This window comes from Mustela putorius, unplaced genomic scaffold (genome assembly GCF_011764305.1).
Source record: "Mustela putorius furo isolate JIRA1106 unplaced genomic scaffold, ASM1176430v1.1 tig00003834_pilon_pilon_pilon, whole genome shotgun sequence".
Lineage (NCBI taxonomy): Eukaryota > Metazoa > Chordata > Mammalia > Carnivora > Mustelidae > Mustela > Mustela putorius.
Genome location: NW_025421987.1, coordinates 73,131,507 through 73,152,303, shown reverse-complemented (window position 1 = coordinate 73,152,303; position 20,797 = coordinate 73,131,507). Strand labels below are relative to the sequence as shown.

The window sequence follows — 20,797 nt, the reverse complement described above, 5'->3', positions numbered from 1 at the left end:
ATTATGTCTCTCACAGAGCTATAAAATGAACATGTGTTAAAGATTTTATGAGACTCATTAATTAAGTGAGAAAACCAGGCAGATGTTACAACTGGATTAAAGAAGTCAAAGAAGCATAAATTTATGCTCCGAATTTATATAGAGTAAAGGAATGTTGAAATTAATGTGAAAACGGAGGCAAACCTGCCCTTTTTTTGGAGTGGGGGAAGTATCCTTTCTCTGTCTCCCTGGGACAAAATTCATTTGCATGTTTATAGACAAGAATTATTTTGCATTGCTATCGGTTATCTACAATTTTCAGAGTAAAATAGCTCCCATGGAATCAGAATCAGACTAACCCAGAAAGCTGTGCTTTAGAGAGGCATAGTTCCCCATTGAAACATAAATTTTTTTCTTATACATTTAGACCAATTGCATGGCTTGAGAGACCTCAGAAAAAGGTTACAATTAACATCCTAAATTCAGATCAATCTGGCCTGAATTCATATTGATTTAGCTTTAACAGTACATAAGAAACTCTTTTCCTAATGAGTTCCATCCCCTTTGTGTTGTTATTGTCACAAATTTCATATTCTAACATTGTGTTAAGAAGGAAATGTGGGTTTAATTGTAATTTGCTTTGCAAGTGCCACGCAAATAACCCAAATCTAAACTTGACCCTGTCTGACTTTCATAGAAGGGCATTAAATTGTATTTCATGTTGCATTAAGCAACCAACACTGAATTAGGTTGTCATAGAAAGAGTCAGAGACCTGTGATCTAGCTCTAGCTCTCTGGCTAAAGCGGTGTGTAATCTTGAGCCTCGGTTTTCTTACCTGCAAGATGGGGAAGGGTAGACTAGATGTTCTCCAAGCTTCCCTTTTGTTCTCTGTTCCTACTTTTCACGCTATTTTCTGTTTTATATTACTGTGACGGTTAATTTTATGTGTCAACCTGGCAAGGCAATGGTGCCCAGATATTTGGTCAAATACTATTTTGGGTGTTTCTGTTAAGGTGCTTTGCACGAGATTAACATTTAAATTGGTAGACTTTGAGTCAAGCAGATTGCTCTCCATAATGTAGGGGGACCTTATCCTATTCAGTTGAAAGCCCAGTCAGCTGAAAACTTTAATAAAGCAAAGATTGACCTTCTCCAAGCAAGAAGAAATTCTGCCAGCAGACTGCCTTTGCCTTGAACTGTAGCTCTTGCCTGAGTCTCCAGTGGGCTTACTAAGCATCCACAATTGTGTAAACTGATTCCTTAAAAATCTCTCTCCTCTCCCCCTCCCCCCTCTCTCCCCCTCTCTCTCCCTCCCTCCTATAACTATATATCTTTATCTCTACAAATTATAACATGTATAGAATACCAACAGGATATGTGTGTGTATATAATATATATTATGTATATATACACACATATACATATAATATGAAATCACCTCTAAAATCTGATAAAACCTATGATCTTCAGCATATACTCAGGACAGAAAAAGTTTTGCCTACAATGTCAACCTATTCAAAGCAACTTCCAGACTCCTTTCATAAAATCCAGCACATTTATTGAGTAGCAAGAAGAAAAAAGCATCTTTGAAAGTGAGCTTTTTTTTCCCTCTGATCATAGAAGTTTCATATTTTGACCATAAAGTAGAGTGAGTGGGTGGTTGTCACGTAACTGACCTGGAGGGTCAGGAGCTTGTGTCTCTTCCTAACTTCCCAGTAAAGTCTGGCTTTTCCCTCCGGAACTAGAAATTTAAGGTTTATTATCCTTGATTTTTCTTTGCCATGTCAACACACCCATCTGACTCATGAATTTAAGTCCCAAGGGTGCAGAGATGGGATGAGGTCAAGGAAGCTAGGCTAGTTGGAAGTCAATGACCCATTTCATACTGGCGATATGTCAAGACCATTTGGGGAATTACACCAAGGAAGCCAATGATTTATTATGAAATGGGAAGTCCTACAGCATTGTTTTTTTAAAGTCTGAAACATACCATGATGATATTGGGCTCCTACAATATGTTAGGCTCTATTCACACAGTCATGCTAATACAACACACTCACACATGCTAGTTTGTGCTAATACAGCATCCTTTCCTATCTTCCTTTTTGTCTCATTTTCTTTTCAGTTTTAATTTTTAAACAAATAAGAAAACTGAATGGATAGTAGAATCAAGTGACCACCTAAGGACACAAAGGTAGTAAGGGGCAAAGACAAGACTCTAACCCAGATTCTCTGACTTATAAGCTCCTACTCTCTCCATTGCATCATAGCACTCTCCTGTGGTCCGCCATTTCTCTGCCACCCCTCCTATTGAGCTTCCATGGACGAGTGCTTCACGTGGAATGCCAAATGTGAGAAGATGATGAAAAAGAAGGAAAAGAAACATCAATTCTCAATACACGAATCATTGGCAAGGGAAACAGTGTTGCTGTGAAAACATAGTGCCCACAGTGTTTTATTGGTGGGAAGGTAAGGAACACACACACACACACACACACACACACACACGACTGGTAGAATCTAGATTATGGGACAAACAGTATAATCTTCATGGCTGTTCTAACTGAAGAAAATTCCCAGAATCCTCTACATGGTTTGCCACATACACCTCCTATATTTAAAAAAAAAGAAAAGAAAAGAAAAAAGAAGGAAAGAAGAAAGAAAAAAGACTTGAAACTTCACATTACAGATAACCTTGATGATGAATATGTAGGGTTGTAATTGAACTTATTAAGCATCTGGTATGGTCAAGACTCTGACCACAAGAGGCTGGAGAAGAGCTCTACCACAACAAAATCCCTGGGTCCTGCGTCCAGGAGCTTCTTATCCAGACTTTCCAATGAAGATTAAAATTAGAACTGCATAGACAATGACTCCAAGGGAGAAGTGTTCAATTTTCAGTGAGGGAATGAGAAAGGCCTCATGAAGTAGGTAAAATCTGAGCTGATCTTGCATGTTGAGAGCAGTTTCAGTTGGCAGAAAATGGAAGGAACTGCATTTCCAGCTGAGAAACACATATGGAAGTGAGAAAGCAAACGGTGTGTAGGGAAATGAGGCCAGCTGCTCTGTCCAGCACACAGATAAGTAAGGGCTATGGTAGGAGATGAGGCTGGCTCTACCGTAAGTTTTGAATGTTAGGATAATGAATGTATGGAAGGTTTTATTAAAGTTACCAGTTCTCCATTCTTCATTCTGCAAGAGAGGTATACATCTCTAGTTATTGCCGTGGGATTTTCCCTGTCTCCTTTGGAGGAGGACATGCTTCTGCCTCCTTGACATTGGGCTTGGTCATGTGACCTGCTTTGACCATGACACGTGGACCACCTAGGCCATGTCTGAATAGAAACCTGAAGAGCCATTCTTTGTTTCTAATACCTCTTTTGCTTTTTTTCCTCTGCCACCAAAATGCTTATCCCATGGAGAAACTGCTTCTTCAGCTAAATTCTAGAATGCAGATGACCCATGCGGCAAACCCACTTTTAACCCCACAATGATCCATAACTAACATATAACATGAGTAAGAAATAAAGCTTTGTTGTTATAAGTAACTGAAATGTTGGGGTTGTTTTTGCCATAGCAAAACCAGCCAGCAAGTATTTTTTGTTTACTTTATTCTGAAGGCAACGGATTTTGTAAGACAACAAAAAATTTCCCTTCTCCCGTCCTTGGCAGGTCTATGAATATAAATGGTGAACAAGATCTTATTTTAATTTCTGACTATATTCAGAGTCAGTTGTTTTTTCCATATCAGAGACATTCTGGGGGGATAGAATAACAATTAGCTTAATACTCAGTACTTGTAGCCACTGGATCAGATTCACCTGGAATCCATGTAAATCTGATAAAGAGCACTGTGCGCTTCCAACACTTTGTAGCTGATGGCAGCAGAAATATCATTTCCTTCCAAATTGTTAAGGATATCACCAATTTGCCAGATAGGGATAAAGATTTCAAATTTAAACTTGAAGCTTTATTTTCCAGTGATGGAATATTCCATTTAGGCTCTGTAAAGAAATAAACAGACAGACAATTCATGCTGGGATGACCACCACGGAAATGGCCTGCACAGTGCTGGAAGTTTGTGGTGCTTCCGATGTAAATAAACTCAGAGAGGATTCATCTTTGCTGGCTTAATGAGAAGAATCTGAGAATGCATTTGTTAGCACCTCTGTATCTTTTCTTTGTTTGTTTTAAGCAGGGTCCATGCCCAGCACAGAGCCCAATTCAGAGCTTGCACTCACAACCCTAAGATCAAGACCTGGGTTGAGATCAAGTCGGACACTCTACTGAATGAGCCATCCAGGCACCCCAGCACCTCTATTTCTTGGGTATCACTTCACTGTGTACCCAGTAAGGGTCTTCATTCACCAGGTAGTGTGGAAGGGAACATGGCAGGTAGAGAGGGCATGAGCTTAAGTCACACCACTAATAATGATGATAACACAGAAATAACAAGAGAAAGAGAATGGAGTCTGGATTACTAAACCTCAATGGCAAGAATGGCTTACACTTTATTAGTTGCAGATTCTAGAAGGAGATTCTCTAAGGAGAACAGCTTTTTCAAAATCCCTGAAACAAAGTTTCTCACTTATAAATGGATATAATAACACCTCTTTGCTGTAGTGATTGTGAAGATAATATGATAGAATGAATGTAAAGTACTTGGCATATGGTAGATGCCCAAAAATTTTGCTGGAGGTTTTTTCAACTTTTAGTTTTAAACCCACTTCTCACCTGAATGCTTTTCTCTAACCTTATCAAAATTCTACAGTATTTGAATTTACCATTACATCAAGGCTTTCCCTGACTTTAGTCTGTGATACTTTACCTTCTCTGAAATAGCAGTAAAGGCCATAGATTTTTTTCAGATGTACTGATTCACTCATTCTCCCCCCCCCCCACCCTTTCTGAAGTACCTATTTTGTACCAGGCACTGTTTTAAATGTTGGAAATATAACTATGAACAAAGTCTCTGCTCTTATTGGGTTTACAGTATAGTGGGAGTAGAGACATAATTAATAAACTAATAAATATATACCAAATCAAATAATGATAAGTGCTATAAAAAAAAAATAGGGCAAGCAGAAAAAGGAATGCCAGAGTGGGAGGCCTTTTATATCAGGTGGTCAGGAAGACCTCACTGAGTGATTCTGGAATAGAGGCAGAGATGCATTAAGAAACTTGGGATGAAATTTCAGAGTAAAGCATCTAGCCAGTGCAAAGGCCCTGAGGTCGGAGAAAGCCTGGTGTGTTCTAGAAATGACACTGGTGTGGCTGAGCAGAGTGAGCCAGGAAAAGAATGATAGAAGATTAAGTCAGAGAGGTAGCATCTGGAAGGTGATGAGAAGGTCTTTGATTTTTAGTCTGAGTAAGTTGGGAATCCATGGGAGAGTTTTGAGCAGAGAAGTTACATTATTTTAGATTTTTTTTAAAGGTTCATTCCATATGCTATGTTGAAAATAGATTTCAAAGGAATAAAGACAGAAGGAGAGATGAAGTTAAGGGGCTTTTGCAGTAAGAGGTGAGAGACAAAATGGTAGTAATGGAGGTGGTGAAAAGTGGTCAGAGTCTGGGTATATTTTGAAGAAGGAACCAAAAGAGCTTCTGATCAATTGAGAATGTGATATGAGAGAAAGAAATAACTCAAGGATGACTCCAAGTTCTTTGGTCTGTCCAACTGGGAGGATGGGGAAGATTGGGAGAATAATTTTGGGCAGAGGGACAACAGTGTTCATTTTGGTATTGGTTGAGTTTGAGATATCTACGGGAGGATCAAGTGGAGAGCCAGTAGGCAGTTGGGTATGGAATCTGGATTAAAGGGAGAAACCTCAGCTTCAAACATGAATTTTGGAGTCAAAGCATATAAATAAAATGTAAAGTTGTGAGATTGGAGGTCACTGAAAGAGTTTTCAGGGCTTGGAAGAGGAGACTGAGAAGGAGCAGTCTATATGGGGGACTGAGGTTGGTGTCCTAGAAGCCAAGTGAAGAAAATATTTGAAGAAGGAAGTCATCCAATGTATAAAATGCTGCCATTAAGTTGGATAAAAGAAGACTGCAAACTGGCTCTTGGATTTGGTAACATGGAGATCATGAAAATCTTGATAAAAACATTTTTAGGAGAGCAGTGTTGAGAATGAAAGCCTGGCTGGTGTGTATCTAAGAAAGACTGGAGAGAGAGGAGATGGACATAAGAGATTTGCTGCGAATAAGAGCAGTAGCTACAGGGCAAAGAGGGGTCAAGGGAGATTTTCTTTTATTTGTGTAGGGCGGATGGTAATTCCACACGTTTGTATACTGTTGGGAATGACTCCACAGGAAAAGAAATATCGTCACTCAAAAAACAGAAGAGGTAATTGCTGGAAATGTGTTTATAGCCAGGCAAGAAGGAATGGAGTCAAGTGCATAGTGGAAGGGTCTGGGTTAGATGGGAGTCCGGCTGCCTCATCCCGGGCCACATGGAGGAACGCAGGGTGTTTCAGTGCAGATACAGTTAGTTGGTGGGTGTGAAAGTTGGGAGAATAGGGAGGATCTCTTCTGAGAGTTTCTGGTTTTCCCTCCAGTGAACTAGAAGGAAAGGGAAGCACAAGGATGGAGGAGGCACTGGAGACTCCGAGAGAGGGGAGAATGTGTGAAAGGGTCATTTAAGCAAGCAGAGGACCGGCGGATCTTTACAATGTAGCACCATGTCCAGCCGCAGCACCATGTGCAGCAGCAGCGCAATGTTCAGCAGCTGGAAGGGCCCACTGAGGCTGGGAGTCGTGAGTTGAATATGAGACTCGTCAGTGTGACTGTGGACATTCCCTCCAGCTGCTGTCAGCTGCCGGGGTGCAGGGGAGGAGCAGGATGGAAGCTGGGTTGAAGTAGGGTTTCGCCTGGCATATGTGAGGAAGGAACTAAAGGAAAAGCCACTAAAGGGAATGTGCATAAAGACGGTAAATACAAGGGAGCGAGTGTTAATGTTGGGCCACGAAACAGAAACAGTAAGGGGCAAGTGAAGACCTTAGGGGAGTGAGGGACAGGGAAAGGGATGGAGTATAGGTTTCGGTGAGGCTGAGTAATTATTAGGGTTGGACTATTGAGGGAAGTGTCTTGGAAAGGTATGGTCAGTAGTCCGAGAGTGGGATGCACAAAACAGCCAGGTCCATGGTATCACTGCAGACTAAGGTGAGGCGGAAGACAGCCCTCCCTTCGTCACTACCACCTGGGCCTTATGTTCCCAGTAAGCCCTTACTGGAGAGGAGCCGTGTCTTGTAAGTCTTTGCCCATCTTCCCAAGCATCTAACACAGTCTATGGGTATGTCAGGGGCTTTGCTGAAGTTTATGAATTAAGTGTCGAACAAAAAGTTCAACCATTGAGAAACACAGAAAAGTCAGGGCCATGAGACTCAGATTTTTTGCTATAAACTACCACTTTCTGCACTACCTGCCCCCCCCCCATTATTGCCAATCCACTAGTGTCAACTAAAGAGTATCCCTTGCCTTAATGGGATTAAAGTAATGCTGTCAATTATCCAAAGCCAACCACAGAATTCCATGGCTGGAGGTCATTTATAATTTGTGAAAGCATGAATTTGTACTTAATGGTTTTGAGTCTTAGCTGGTGAGAGAGAGTAGCATGCTATTAGCGTCTACCTCTCAGGGTTGCCATGTTATTTTTTAGCTATTATCAGCTCTTCAGCCACTCTGTGAAGGGAAGAAAATGAATTACTTATAAAAGTTGTCCTAAAATTGCGGTTTCATTGGAGGAATCCATAGAGGTGCCTGCATACTAACCTCAAAAATGTAAACAAACAAGCAAACAAACAAAACCAACCAATTTTCACATGCATTTTTATTTAAATGGGATCTCTGTGTTAATCTGTATTTCAACATATTGCTAAATATTCAGGTCCAAAAGTACCAAGCATTGGGAGAAATGATCTTCAGCCAAAACTAGCATTAGTGACAAGCTCAACGAAACGACAGAATAAAGCTTTTAGGGTTATGGGCTGTGAGAATGAAAATAAACCAAAATTAAAAACAAAATAAAACAAAATGCCACACACCTTGTCAGATAAAATGGACTGCCTTTCCCAGCAGTGTAGGGATAATTGGGAGGCTGAGGCTTAGAGGGATCAATCAAATCTGATCACAAAGCAGCTTTGGCAAGGAAGATTGGGGTTTTCAAATTTGTGTTTTGGCAAAAGCCTGCTTCCTCTCTGCTCATCCTGCTCAAAGAGGCAATGCATTCAGAGGGACCAGGCAGAAGAGTAACCCTCTACCGCAACCCCAAGTAGTCCTCACCTGGTGTGGCTGTGGGCACCCCATGAATCTCACTGACCGTGTCCTCACAACCACCCTAACACCACAGAGGTCAATGTCTCACTTTGAGGTTATAACTTGGAGGCTCAGAGGGGCCAAGACATCTGCTCAAGGACACCCAGCGCATGCATAGCAGAGCAGAGTGAGTCAAAGCACAGCTTGTGGGTTCCAGTCAAGTCTTCCCCATACCCCAACCAGCCCTACATTTGTGAGTCCAGCTTGATGGGGACCTTGTCAGCTCGCATGGGGCATTACTGGCTTACTGATGGTACATGTCAACCACAATTACCATTTGGAAGGAAAGAAAGTGTCCGAGGCAGCCTTGATTTAAAGAGGATTGTGTCTTCCTTTATTCTGTCTCCTGTCTGTTTCTTCATCTTCTCATTCTCTCTGCCTGCTGTTAGGTCACAGGGGAATGTTATATATCTTAGCTGAACACTCTCCCCTGTGCCTTTTTCTGCCAAACAAGTTTTCTGACTGATATAGATAATTTTCCCAAGATGCTGGATTCATTACTGTTTTAAAAACACTCAGTTGTTGTTTTCTCAGGATCACGTACAAGCTCCTTGCCTTGACATTCAAGGCCTTCACAATTTGGCTCCGAACTATCTTGTAACCTTATGCTCTACTCCCCCACGCCTTGTCATTCCCAGACCCAAATGTTTATGTCCTGTGTTCCCTCCTCTTACACCTATTTATTCTATTTCTATTCTTTTAAAGCTGAGGTCCATTTTTACCTCTTAGCAGCCTCTGCCAAATCATTCCAGAACTCTGTGACTTTCAGGGCTTCTGTTTGCCCCTCCAGATCCACTTTGCACCCTGCTCTGAGCCCCAGGAAGTGAGTGTCACAGGTGGGTTCTCTTACTCTCTAAATACTGAACTCTTGGGCACCTGGGTGGTCCAGTCAGTTAAGCATCTGCCTTCAGCTCAGGCTTTGATCAAGCCCCAAGCATCGGGCTCTCTGCTCAGCAGGGAGTCTGCTTCTCCCTCTCCCGCTGCCCCTTTCCCGCTTGTGCATGCTCACACGCTCTCCCTCTCTCTCAAATAAATAAATAAAATCTTAAAAAAAAAAAAAAAAAAACTGAACACTCTCTGTGGGTTTCTTCTACCCAAAACTTACCTTTGTAAATAGTCTTTGAAAATAAAGTCTCCCGTAATTCCCAATTCGAACTTGACCTTTTCTTCCCACCAGGCCCCTGATAGATACCTTTTCATTCCCCTCTGTACTCACAGGACTTTTTTATTGCTTTAAGCCTTCATATACTATACCAAAGGCTGCCTTAAATTAGTGGTCATTTCCCTCTATGGTTACATATTTCCAGCCTGACTCAAGTTTCCCGAAGGCAGGAAATACACATTGTGCTCCTCTGTGTGCTTTACCACCTCCCATCCCGCCACAACTCAGCACATCGTTTATTGTTATGTGTCCCTGTGTAAAGAACACCTAAATTAGAAAAAGCAGACCTACTTAAAGTCTCAAAAACACACACACTGAAAGTATCTAATTATAAAGGAAATAGGTAATTAAATGATGTCAGGAGTTGATAATGATATATTGTACCTTCCTTCTCCAGGTAATTGGTTTCAATTTAGCTCTGTTTAGAATTAAGCAAATCATTACGATGACTCAAAGACATCTCCACTGGCCTGTTAAGTTCCTAACCAGTCAGAGGACAGATGCTAACTTGGTCCCAGCTTGAAGGATGGTACCAACTTGAAGAATCTGATACCAACCTTTTGGTCCCTTAGAAATGGCTTCTAAAAGACCTGGAAAGCAATTCACCAGAAATCTTGAAAACAACCAAGGTTGCTATAAAAGGTAAATCTATCTCCTACAATTTTTGTGAATACTAAAATAATAAATACGAAATACCTAGCTCAAATCCTGGAACAGGGTATTATTCAGTGGGTTTCTCCCTTCCCTCTTGTATTCAGATGCATTTGCATGATATACATACACAGTATAATTATATTGAAAATGTAGAGTTATATATACAAAGTATACATTGGTTTAATTATAAATGTGTTGCAAACGTTAAATGTAGCATCAACATAATACAGACTGTGCTTTTGGAAACCTGAACTGAGAACAAAATGTATCTGCTTTTAATTATACTAAATATGCAATACATTAAGGGAACTAACTATTTCCCAAAATTCATAAGCAAGAGAATCACTGCCTGAGACAATTTGCTGAGAATTAAATGTAAGCTGTATAGTGTCTTTGTGGTTATTGTGAATTACTGATATAAAAATGTTTTGATTATTTTATTTAATTGCCCTCGGTATTGTCATTGGCTATAAGCCTAATCTCTATAAATTTTAAAAAGATGCTTTAAGAGGAAAGACCACTGATTTCGTTGACAAGAAAAGGAAGTTATAAGAACTAGCTAAAAAGTATCTTTATTTCCTTGTAAAAATCTGATCAGTAATGCAAAATTGAGGAATTCATGACACTGAGTTCCAGCTCTAGGTTGGATTAGAGGAAACTGGGCTACTTCAGATGACCTCCATCTTTGCTTCTTTCCTTTCCTGCTTTTCTTATTCCTTTGTTACTTTGTTTCTGGAGCTCTGCTTCTTTGTTCTTGGTTCTACAGTCTGGTGGCTTCTGCCTCTCTGTCTTTTTCTGTAGGTCCCCTGGGTTCCTCTCCATTTTACTCTTGGCTGAGTCTGTGTGTCTCAAGTGTCTCAAGTCAGGGGTACTTCTAGAAAGTCAGTCACCACTCACAGAACAAGGCTATAGAGCCAGACTCTGGTGTTTTCTCTGCTCCCAACATGGTGGTCTAGGGAGGGTGTCACTTGATACCTACATTTGAGACACTCCTCAGAGTCGTCTGTGGACACAGTTGGCACCAGTGTAAAACAGCCATGTCGCACCTGCCTTCTGGCTCTCCAAGACAATAGATGCTGCCAATTATGAGATTTCAAAGTGCAAAAGTGTATCTTTAGAATGAACAATGCAGGTATTACCAATGTATAGATGAGGCTCAGGACCAGGTCAGCTGATTTCCTGTGGAAGAAGTGGGAAAATATTAATAGTTATTGAGCATTTACTTGTTTGGGTGTCCTACACACTTCCTTTGTGTCACGTCATTCAAATGGTCAGAAAAACTCCTTGAAATGTGTGTTGCTTTACAGATGAGAAAACTCTTAAAAGGTTAAATAACCTGCCCACAGTCACAGATCATGAAATGGTAGAGCCAGAATGTCAACCCAGCTCTTTCTTGTACTGAGCTAGGCCAGTTCGTGAAGGTTGGAGTGGGATCAGAAGGTTGGACTAGAAGGACAACTCATATTCGTAGAAGGCGCTATTTAGCAGACCAGCAAACTACCAGCATCAAGAACACACATGAGAAAGTAGTAGCTCCCTGGCGTCTGAGGTTTGGTGGCTGGCTCAGCACCCTGGCTCAAAGCCCCTTATACTCCGGCCTTGAGTGGAGTCTCATCAGCTCTTAAGGGGCCATCAACTATCACACAGGAAGGTCCCACTATGCCAATTATATCCCGTATTCATTTCTTACCATTTTGTCCAGCCTGCTACAGATCTGACCATGACCTTCTAATGAGTCTAAGGCCCTTACTTTTCTTTTTGCTGATTTTTGGTGGCACTGATTTGTGTATTTCGTTTCATGGGTTTAAAGAATTCCATTCTATAAGAAGACCCCAAAGACACGATTTAATAGTTGTTCCATTTCATTTCATTCATCCAGGAAGTTATCTAGTATAAAAAGGACTTGAAATGGGAGAGCACAGCCATTTCAGAGTGTTATACTTGGGCTTAAGGTTTCCACTGTGGGCAGAAAGAAATGGCTGGCTCTAAGATTTCCTCATTACAGATTACATTGTTGCAACTCAAACTCTCAGCAGACAGCCAGGGACCTGTGAGTCTAAAAGAAAAAAGCAAAAGGCAAAAAGTCAGGCTAAAATGGGGCTACAGCTCTCCACAAAATGGGAGCATTTGATGTAGTTCACTTTGCCGCTTCCACCATTGTTCCTAAAGTGCAGCTGTAGGAAGCAGGGCCACCTGCCACTCCTACAAAGGCATGGCAGACAGTCTAATTTTCCAACTCCATGAAATGTCCCTGGGTCAGAGTAACGAGTGAAAACTCAAGAATGCTCACCCTCTCCTAGACTCCCTTCCAAAGAAGAAGCAATTCAGGAGGAAGTCTTCTGAGGTCTGTGAGATGCTGTAGATTTCAACAACACCCATAAGCAGCTACCACAGATTGAGAACATCACATGTTTCAGGTGTGTCATTCATCTCATCTCATCTGAGCCTCATAACCATCCTCTAAATACCTATTTTTAAGATAAAGATACTGAGATCTGGGGTAGGTTAAGTGACTTGCCAAAGCTCACACAGCAGTAAATGGCTGAATTAGCACTCAAATCTTGGTGTGAGTGAGACCCAGACCACCCTTTGTCTGCTAGGCTACACTGTTTCACCATCTGAATACCCAGGGTCTGCACTGACCACACCCATGGTGATCAATCGAAGATTCTGACTCCAGGAAAAAAAATCAAAATGTCTTCAGGTTAGGTAAATTCAGCTTTAGTTCATAGACTCATAAATTTTAAAACAAACAAATGAATAAACCAAGATAAGAATTTTGTGTTTTCTCCTGCTTTTAAGGCTTTTTGCCCAGTTTGACATTGTCTGGGCTTGATGCCAGCCCCCTCCTTTTTCTTCAGCTCTCTTTGACCACCAGCTCTGACATCCCATCCAGTCTAGGGCATCTTGGTTCTACCATTTTTGACCTCCTGGCTTATATCTTGGCTCTATCCTGGCTCACCCCAACTGAAAAACCTACTCCTTTGGCACATTTCATGCCTGGAGCTCTTACCTAAACACCTCTTAATGAGTTCAGCAGACCAAGTTCATGAAACAGCTCTCGACAGAGGGATTCTGGGAAATGGGTGGGAATTGAGAAGATGAACCTTCTCGATTTCTCCACAAGGCCTTGATCTTCACATAAGTCCATGTGCACAGGATCATCCAGGGCACAAAAAGAACTACCTGCCCAACCAAAGTTAGGTAGTCAAGTTCTGTTGGAGCTCTGTGGTTGATTGTTGGGTCACTAATGTTGAAGATGCTGGCACCAATGACGTGTATAGGGGATTCAGGTCTACTGAGTCCTGGTTCAAGGTACAGTGGTGGGGCTCCCAGCCATAGAGGAATAGGAGCTGGGATATGTGTGTGTGTGTGTGTGTGTGTGTGTGTGTGTGTGTGTTATTCTGACTCAGCAGGTGCAGTGCAGGAAGGTTGTATTGGGAAGAAAGCTAGAAGCTGTGATTCAAGGAAGAAAAGATAAGCAGCTGCAGGATAATTAGGAACCTCAAGTAATCTTTCCTTCTCATTCTCCATTTTTACTTCCACAAACCCTTCCTCCTTTTCCCTCACTGGTTAATTTCCCAAACTGGTCAATTTATTCACTTGGCAGATAGTATATTCTGTCAGAGTTCCTAGGATTCTGCATTCACTCTATTCAGGGAAAAATTTATTCTTGTCCAATTTCTTTATGAAGAAGAACATTATTCAAAATAGCCTCCACATATCCTTTCTGGAGGGCATTATTGATTCTACTGTATCATCTTCCCCTCCAAGATATTTCTCCTTAGAGAAAGCTTAAGAAATGCTCAACTGCTTCTCATAAGTTCAAGGTAAGATTCAGACCCAGCATCCATCCAGAGATCTGTGTTGTTACCTCAGTGCCGTCAATTCCAACGAGACTGGCATAACAGTCTGAGAGATTTGCCAGCTCTAAATGAATGATTTGATCTTCCTCTGGCATTCCATTGTCCTTAAAATCAGGAGCAGAAAAGAAGAGAAGGAAGGGAGCAGAGAAAAACAAGGAGGGAAAAGGAAGAGAAGGGGAGGACAGGAGGAGAAAAGGAAATGAAGGAAAGAAAATAGCCTTTTCACCTTGCTTATCCATGCATGTAGTAGCTGCTCAGTAAATGTTTGTGGCAGAACCCATGAGTATTTGTTATCTCTGAACAAAGTTCTTCAAGACTGGATAAGAATTTGAAGGTGATGACAAATGGTATTCTCTTTGGCAGAGCAAGTTCCTTTTTTTCCCCCCTGGGTAGTTTGCAGTTTGCTTAATGATGTCAGCTTGGATACAATATCATCATTTCTAGCTCAAGTACCATTTTTAAGTTCTCACTACCTGTCAAGAACTGTGTCTGACACATGATTTTTTTCTAATCAATTCCGTAACACTGGATAGACATTCAATTTTTTCATTTTAAAGATGAAGACAGTGACGCTTAGAGAGGTTATGTCACCTGCCCACAATTAAATAGATAGGGAAGAGCGTTGCTGGATATTTATCCCAGTAGGTCTGGATTCATCCTATATGCATTCACATGCCTTCAACCCCTTATAACTGAATGCTAAGGAAGACACAGGAACTCCAAACATTACTTGGGGTATGTCATTTACACAGTGGGTAAATGTTCTGAAAGAGAAACTATTCTACCCTTATATAACATTTTAGAGCGTATTAAGTACCTATGCAGATACCGCTTTGTTTGATCTTCGTGCAAATCTTATGAGACATTATCTTTATTTTTATAGTCTAGAGAATGTCTAATTTTATTGGATCAAAAAGATTGGAAAACCTGCCACAGGGCACATGGACAGAAGTAGCATAGCCAGAACTAATCTCAAGATTTTTGTGGTCTTTACCACGTAAGTTCACATCCCAAAGATAGCAAGGAATCCTAAAAGACTGAACAAGAGAAGCAGTCAGCAGACGGGCTCTCTTCTAACACTATGGAAACAGAATTGAAAGTTGAATATGGGCTGAAATATAATGCTTCACTCATGTACATTTAAAGAACACATATAGCAACCACATTCCAGGGGTAATTGTGCATGGTTTCTATAGCGATAGGATTTATTTCTAATAGAATTGGCCAACTTGAAATGTGTTTCTCCTCATTGAAAGAAACAAATAAGTTCAACGACAATTGTTTTTCCATTCTACAAAGATTATAATGTTTGGTTATGGCAAAGAGACAATAATCCTCACCACAGAGCAAACAAGAGATAAGGTCACCATTGTTTGTCTGGAACAAAATGGAGCCGTTGGTCTTGAGGAGTCATTGGTCTTGAGTTGCAGCAAAGTGCCAGACATGCCATGCCCAGACCAGAAGTCAATGCAATGCCAGCAAGTGTACTAGAACACATAGAAGTTTAAATTGGCCTTCCTTAAGTAGAAAAAAAATTTTTAAAGAGAAAAGAATGCTTTTCTCCAGAAAGGGTAGCTTTGCCTTGAATGGAGCAGGAAACCCAGAACTAGAAGAAAAGAGTAGTAATGAAAGCTAACAGAGACAGCGTTTTCTCTGTCAACACTATTCTGAGATCTCCCGTGCATGTCAAAGTTACTCTCCCAACAACCTGCAAAGTCGGTACTATTTCTATCCCTGAAATACAGCTGTGAAAACCGATGCACAGTCGTGGGTCTTGCCTAAGCACACACGGAGTGAACATTTCAGTTCACTAAGCACACACAGAGTGAACATTTCAGTTCTGAAAGTCTGGCCCCAGAAGCTGCACTTTTAACCCCTCTTCTAAGCAGGCAAGGAAATCAAAACAAGAATTTTTTTGCCTAAGCTCCCACAGGATCCTTTTTTTTAAAGATTTTATTATTTATTTATTTATTTATTTATTTATTTATTTGAGAGACCGACAGAAAGCACACACGCACACAGGCAGGGGGAACAACAAGCAGAGGGGAGAGGAAGAAACAGGTTCCCCACTGAGCAGGGCACCCCATGTGGGGCTAGATCCCCAGACCCTGGGATCTTGACCTAGCTGAAGGCAGTCACTTAACCAACTGAGCCACCCAGGTGCCTCCAAAGGATTGTAAGTGACCAAGTTAAGATTTAATGCTATAGATGCACTGGCATTTCCATCAATCCACACTGGCCCTTCATGCTTAGGCTTAGGAGAAGGGAGACTCCCAGAAAGCAGAGTGGTGAACGCCCTAACACCCGTTTTTCTCATGTTTTTTAATAAACACACTCATTCCTCTAGTTTCAAACTCCTCTCTCCGGCACGCCCTTGCCAGCTCAAACCCTGTGGAAGCTACTCTAAGAGTATGCCTGGATTTTGATAGTGCTACAATTTGATTAGCCAATAATTATTAAGCCTCTGATTTGAGTTTGAAGTTCCTTTGCCAAAGAAAAATTGTCACGTTTGGAAGAATGGGGTTCAATCTGTCTGTCTTTCAGTGGAGGGGTGATGGTGCAGTAAAACGGCTGCATTCCGCACACCAGCTATCTTTGCTGACCTTGTGGAAAAGGTATCTTCATTAAAAACAGGGACTTTGGCAGCTACTTGATCAGACAAAAAACCAAGTTTGTCTATGAGCTGAGGCATGAAGATAAACATAGGGGAGGCAGTTTTGTATAGTAAATAGTAATGCCACTTCCACATGGGGATCAAATCTCAGTTCTAATATCCACAAGGCCAGTAATCTTGAGCAAGTTATGTAACCCCTCTAAAGGCTATTTCCTCCTCTATTAAATGGTGCTAAGAACACCACCTCCATAGTGTTGCTAGAATTAGGCAAGATAATCAATATAAGGCGGTTGGAACAGTATCTGGCACACTGGGGGCCTCACCCCCTGCTTCCTTTTCCCTTGGTCCTCCAACGATACTGAACTTCTCTTACTTTTCTTACTTCTCTTGGTTCCATGTTCTCTAAGCCTTACACTGTCTGGAAGGCTCTTCCCGTTGGTGTCTTCTTGAAAACCCTACTTTACTCTTCGAGTTTAATTCACATGTTTCCGGACTCACCCAGACAGTCTTCAACATCTCTCCCGTCCTTCCACTGCTTCTAGGAGCCCACCATTGTGATGCTATTTACCAATAATGATTGGCCAGCATGTCCTTCTCTTCATACCACTCCTTGAGTGTGCCCAGCACAGAGCCTGGTATGTGGTGGGCATTCAATAAACAAGTTACTGAATAGAAAAACAGACAAATACTGTTTTTTACCATAAAGTCCAGGTTTATGTTCAATAAATAAGAAAATCTTCTGGAGGTATTAACAATCTAATATAATCAATTAGAAAGGATCCAACTAATAAAATATAAAGTGCAGTCCTATTTCAGTTTTAATTAAACTCCAAAGCTTTAGAAATGACAATTCAAATATAATTAGACCCAGAAGATATTTTAGATCATTTTGTGACAGAAGGAGATTTGTAAGGTCAGTGGAAGGAGGCTGATACCAGGACCCAACTTGTATAAGAGAAATTCCACAGGATTCAAATTCATATCCCAATCAGCAAATTACCATTTTTTAGACATTTTTATCATTTTTTTTGCCACATCATAAATATTCTGAATAATAAAGCACTAAGAGGTTGGGTATATAAAAGCATACCATTAACTAGGTATTGTTTTCACCCTAAACTAAGGGTCTATGGAAACAGTTATATCCCTTTTGTTGTTTCAAGGGGATATGCAGTTCTGGGGCAGTATCTTTATAATGGAACTAGAGCTAAGAACTAGGTCTGGAAACCAGATTTTCTGGCCTACACTGCTTTAGCAGGTAAGATACCAGCAGACTGATAAGGGCAGAATATTTTCACATTTGCTAAATGAGAACCAGGGGAATATGCACTAAAGAAAATTTTGTACAGACACACTACAGAATGCCAGCCCTCATGTAGCCTGCTGACCAGCCATTGTAAGGCTGGTCAGTAATATCAGGGTAAAGGCTGGGTATCCCATAGGCCTCTGGGAAAAATGCCCCACAGAGTGAGGGAAAAGCAAAGCTTACTCTCAGACAAGTCCCATAAGAATTTCTCACCTGTGGCCAGATCACTCAAGATGTCTCGGGGTTGGAGAAGAGCTGTAATATGAAAAGCTTATATAGATCACAGTTGCAATTGTAGACTCCATCTGCAATGTCATAGTCAGAAGTGTGTGTGTGTGTGTGTGTTTACATGTGATAAGAACACCATTATATATTCCTCAAGATGCAGGGCAATCTGATACTTTTGACAACATCAATACTGGGAAGGCTGAGTGTGCCCAGACTAACACTCACAGAATCCAGTCTATAGCGCTTTTTCTGGCTGAGCCAAGGGGTAGCTGTGTATGTTGTGTATAGGCTGCAGAATCTTTGCTTTTGCAAGACTGAAATCATGGCAGGTCCACAAATGAATGCCCAATTCCATTTTTCTGGTATTAAAAAAAATATTTCAACACTTACACTCCCACAGGGAGAATGAATTGTGAACTGGCCACATGCAGAGGCATTGCTTTGATAGTTTTATACTTCTAGTTAACGTCTAAAAAATCTCCAGCTGCGAAAGCCACATATGAACTCTAAACAGTCTGTACCTCATCTGTTAAGTTCTCATGCCTGGACAAGCTAATATCAACTCACCATGTGATACTCAATTTGTACAATAAATGATGAGCCTGGAAAGAAAAGAACCCAGTATACATTTCTCAGCACTTCCCCACTAGGTTCTCTAGGTTTTCATGGATCAGTGGTTATCCCTAATCTGATATCTCCCTCCATGTGGTGGGCGCTCAGTGCAAGAAATGCTTCTACTGTCTATCTTCAGCCTCCTTGATTCCTCCCCAGAAAGGAGGGTCTACTCTTATTGGTGACTTCGGGAGGGAAACCAGGTAAAGAGAGCTCAGACTTTTCCTCTATCCTTATTCTAGGGAGTCGGAAAGTAAGGATTTTATTCTGATTCTCGGTTACAAGTTCTTCAGAAGGGGAGTTCCATATGGGAGACTGGTGGCTTCTGACAGGTGGGTACGTCTGCCCAATTCTGGAGTACTGTTTTAGAAACCTTATTCCATTACACCTAAACCACATTCACCAACCTACATTTGGTTCAGAACTGGGTTGGGGAAAAGGGGTATACTTACGTGCTCCCAGGATCTCAATAGGTTTGTAGACTCATTTGATATTACACATGGTGTTACCACCTTGTCTTTGCCACAGCAGGACAGATGGCAGTATCTAATAAGTAGACTCTGGTCCTTTGAGGAGATGCCCAGTCATTAATGTATTTCCAAGATAAAAGCCTTCACCTACAGTGTTTGCCAGTCTCTGTGGTGGGAATATCCACACCATGGCTGTTATCAAGCTATACTTGGGACATCGTTGAAGAGAGTTGGGAGGAGATGTTCACAATCTACTCTCTCCAGTCAGTGAAGAGCCAACTCCACAACCCACTTCACCCCTTTAGAGACAGAGAACACATACAGGAGGAGATGCCTCTGACACATGACTGGATGCACACCTTTGAGGTGAAATTCTTGTTTGGTGACGGTTTGCTGCCCTAAGAACTCCTCTGCTCAACTGCAGAGGAAGGCCAAGCTTTTGTGTCAAATTCAGTGGCAAGTCTACTGTCAGCTCAATACATAATTTAAGGAAACAAGATGAGAACAAGGCCACTGCAGGTGGCCACACCAGGACCCAGTCCAGCATGGATTAGAAGGAATTTCTTTTTTCTTCTTTTTAAAATTCTATTTTATTTTTTGTTGTTCCAAGATTCATTGTTTATACACCACACCCAGTGCTCCATGCAATACATGCTCTCCATAATACCCACCACCAGGACCTGACCCTCTACCCCCTCCCCTCCAAAACCCTCAGTTTGTTTCTCAGAGTCCACAGTCTCTCATGGTTCATCTCCCCCTCCGTTTTCCCCCAATTCACTTTTTCTTTCCTTCTCCTAATATCCTCCATGTTATTCCTTATGCTCCACAAGTAAGTGAAACCATATGGTAATTGACTTTCTCTGCTTGACTTATTTCACTCAACATAATCTCCCCCAATCCTATCCATGTTGATGCAAAAGTTGGCTATTCATCCTATCTGATGGAGGCATAATACTCCATTGTATATATGGACCATATTTTCTTTATCCATTCATCTCTTGAAGGGCATCTTGGCTCTTTCCATAGTTTGGCGATTGTGGCCATTGCTGCCATGAACATTGGGGTACATGTAGTGCTTCTTTTCACTACATCTGTATCTTTGGGGTAAATACCCAGCAATGCAATTGCAGGGTCATAGGGTAGCTCTATTTTTAATTTCTTAAGGAATTTCCACACTGTTTTTCAAAGTGGCTGCACTGACTTGCTTTCCCACCAACAGCATTAAGAAGGTTCTCCTTTCTCCACATCCTCTCCAACACATGTTGTTTACTGTCTTGTTGATTTTCACCATTCGAACTGATGTAAGGTGATATCTCAATGAGGTTTTGATTTGAATTTCCCTGATGGCTAATGATGATGAACATTTTTTCATGTGTCTGGTAGCCATTTGTATGTCTTCTTTGGAGAAGTGTCTGTTCATGTCTTCTGCCCATTTTTTGACGTAATTATCTGTTTTGTGTGTGTTGAGTTTGAGGAGTTCTTTAAAGATCTTGGATATCAGCCCTTAGTCTGTAGTGTCATTTGTGAGTATCTTCTCCCATTCCGTGGGTTGCCTCTTTGTTTTGTTGACTGTTTGCTTTGCTGTGCAG

The 20,797-nt window shown here is 41.2% G+C and overlaps 1 pseudogene; it reads left to right on the top strand.

Moving 5' to 3' along the window:
* The first annotated feature begins 18,448 nt into the window (after positions 1 to 18,448).
* On the top strand, positions 18,449 to 18,636 carry LOC123394319 (annotated as a pseudogene).
* The last annotated feature ends 2,161 nt before the right edge of the window (positions 18,637 to 20,797 follow it).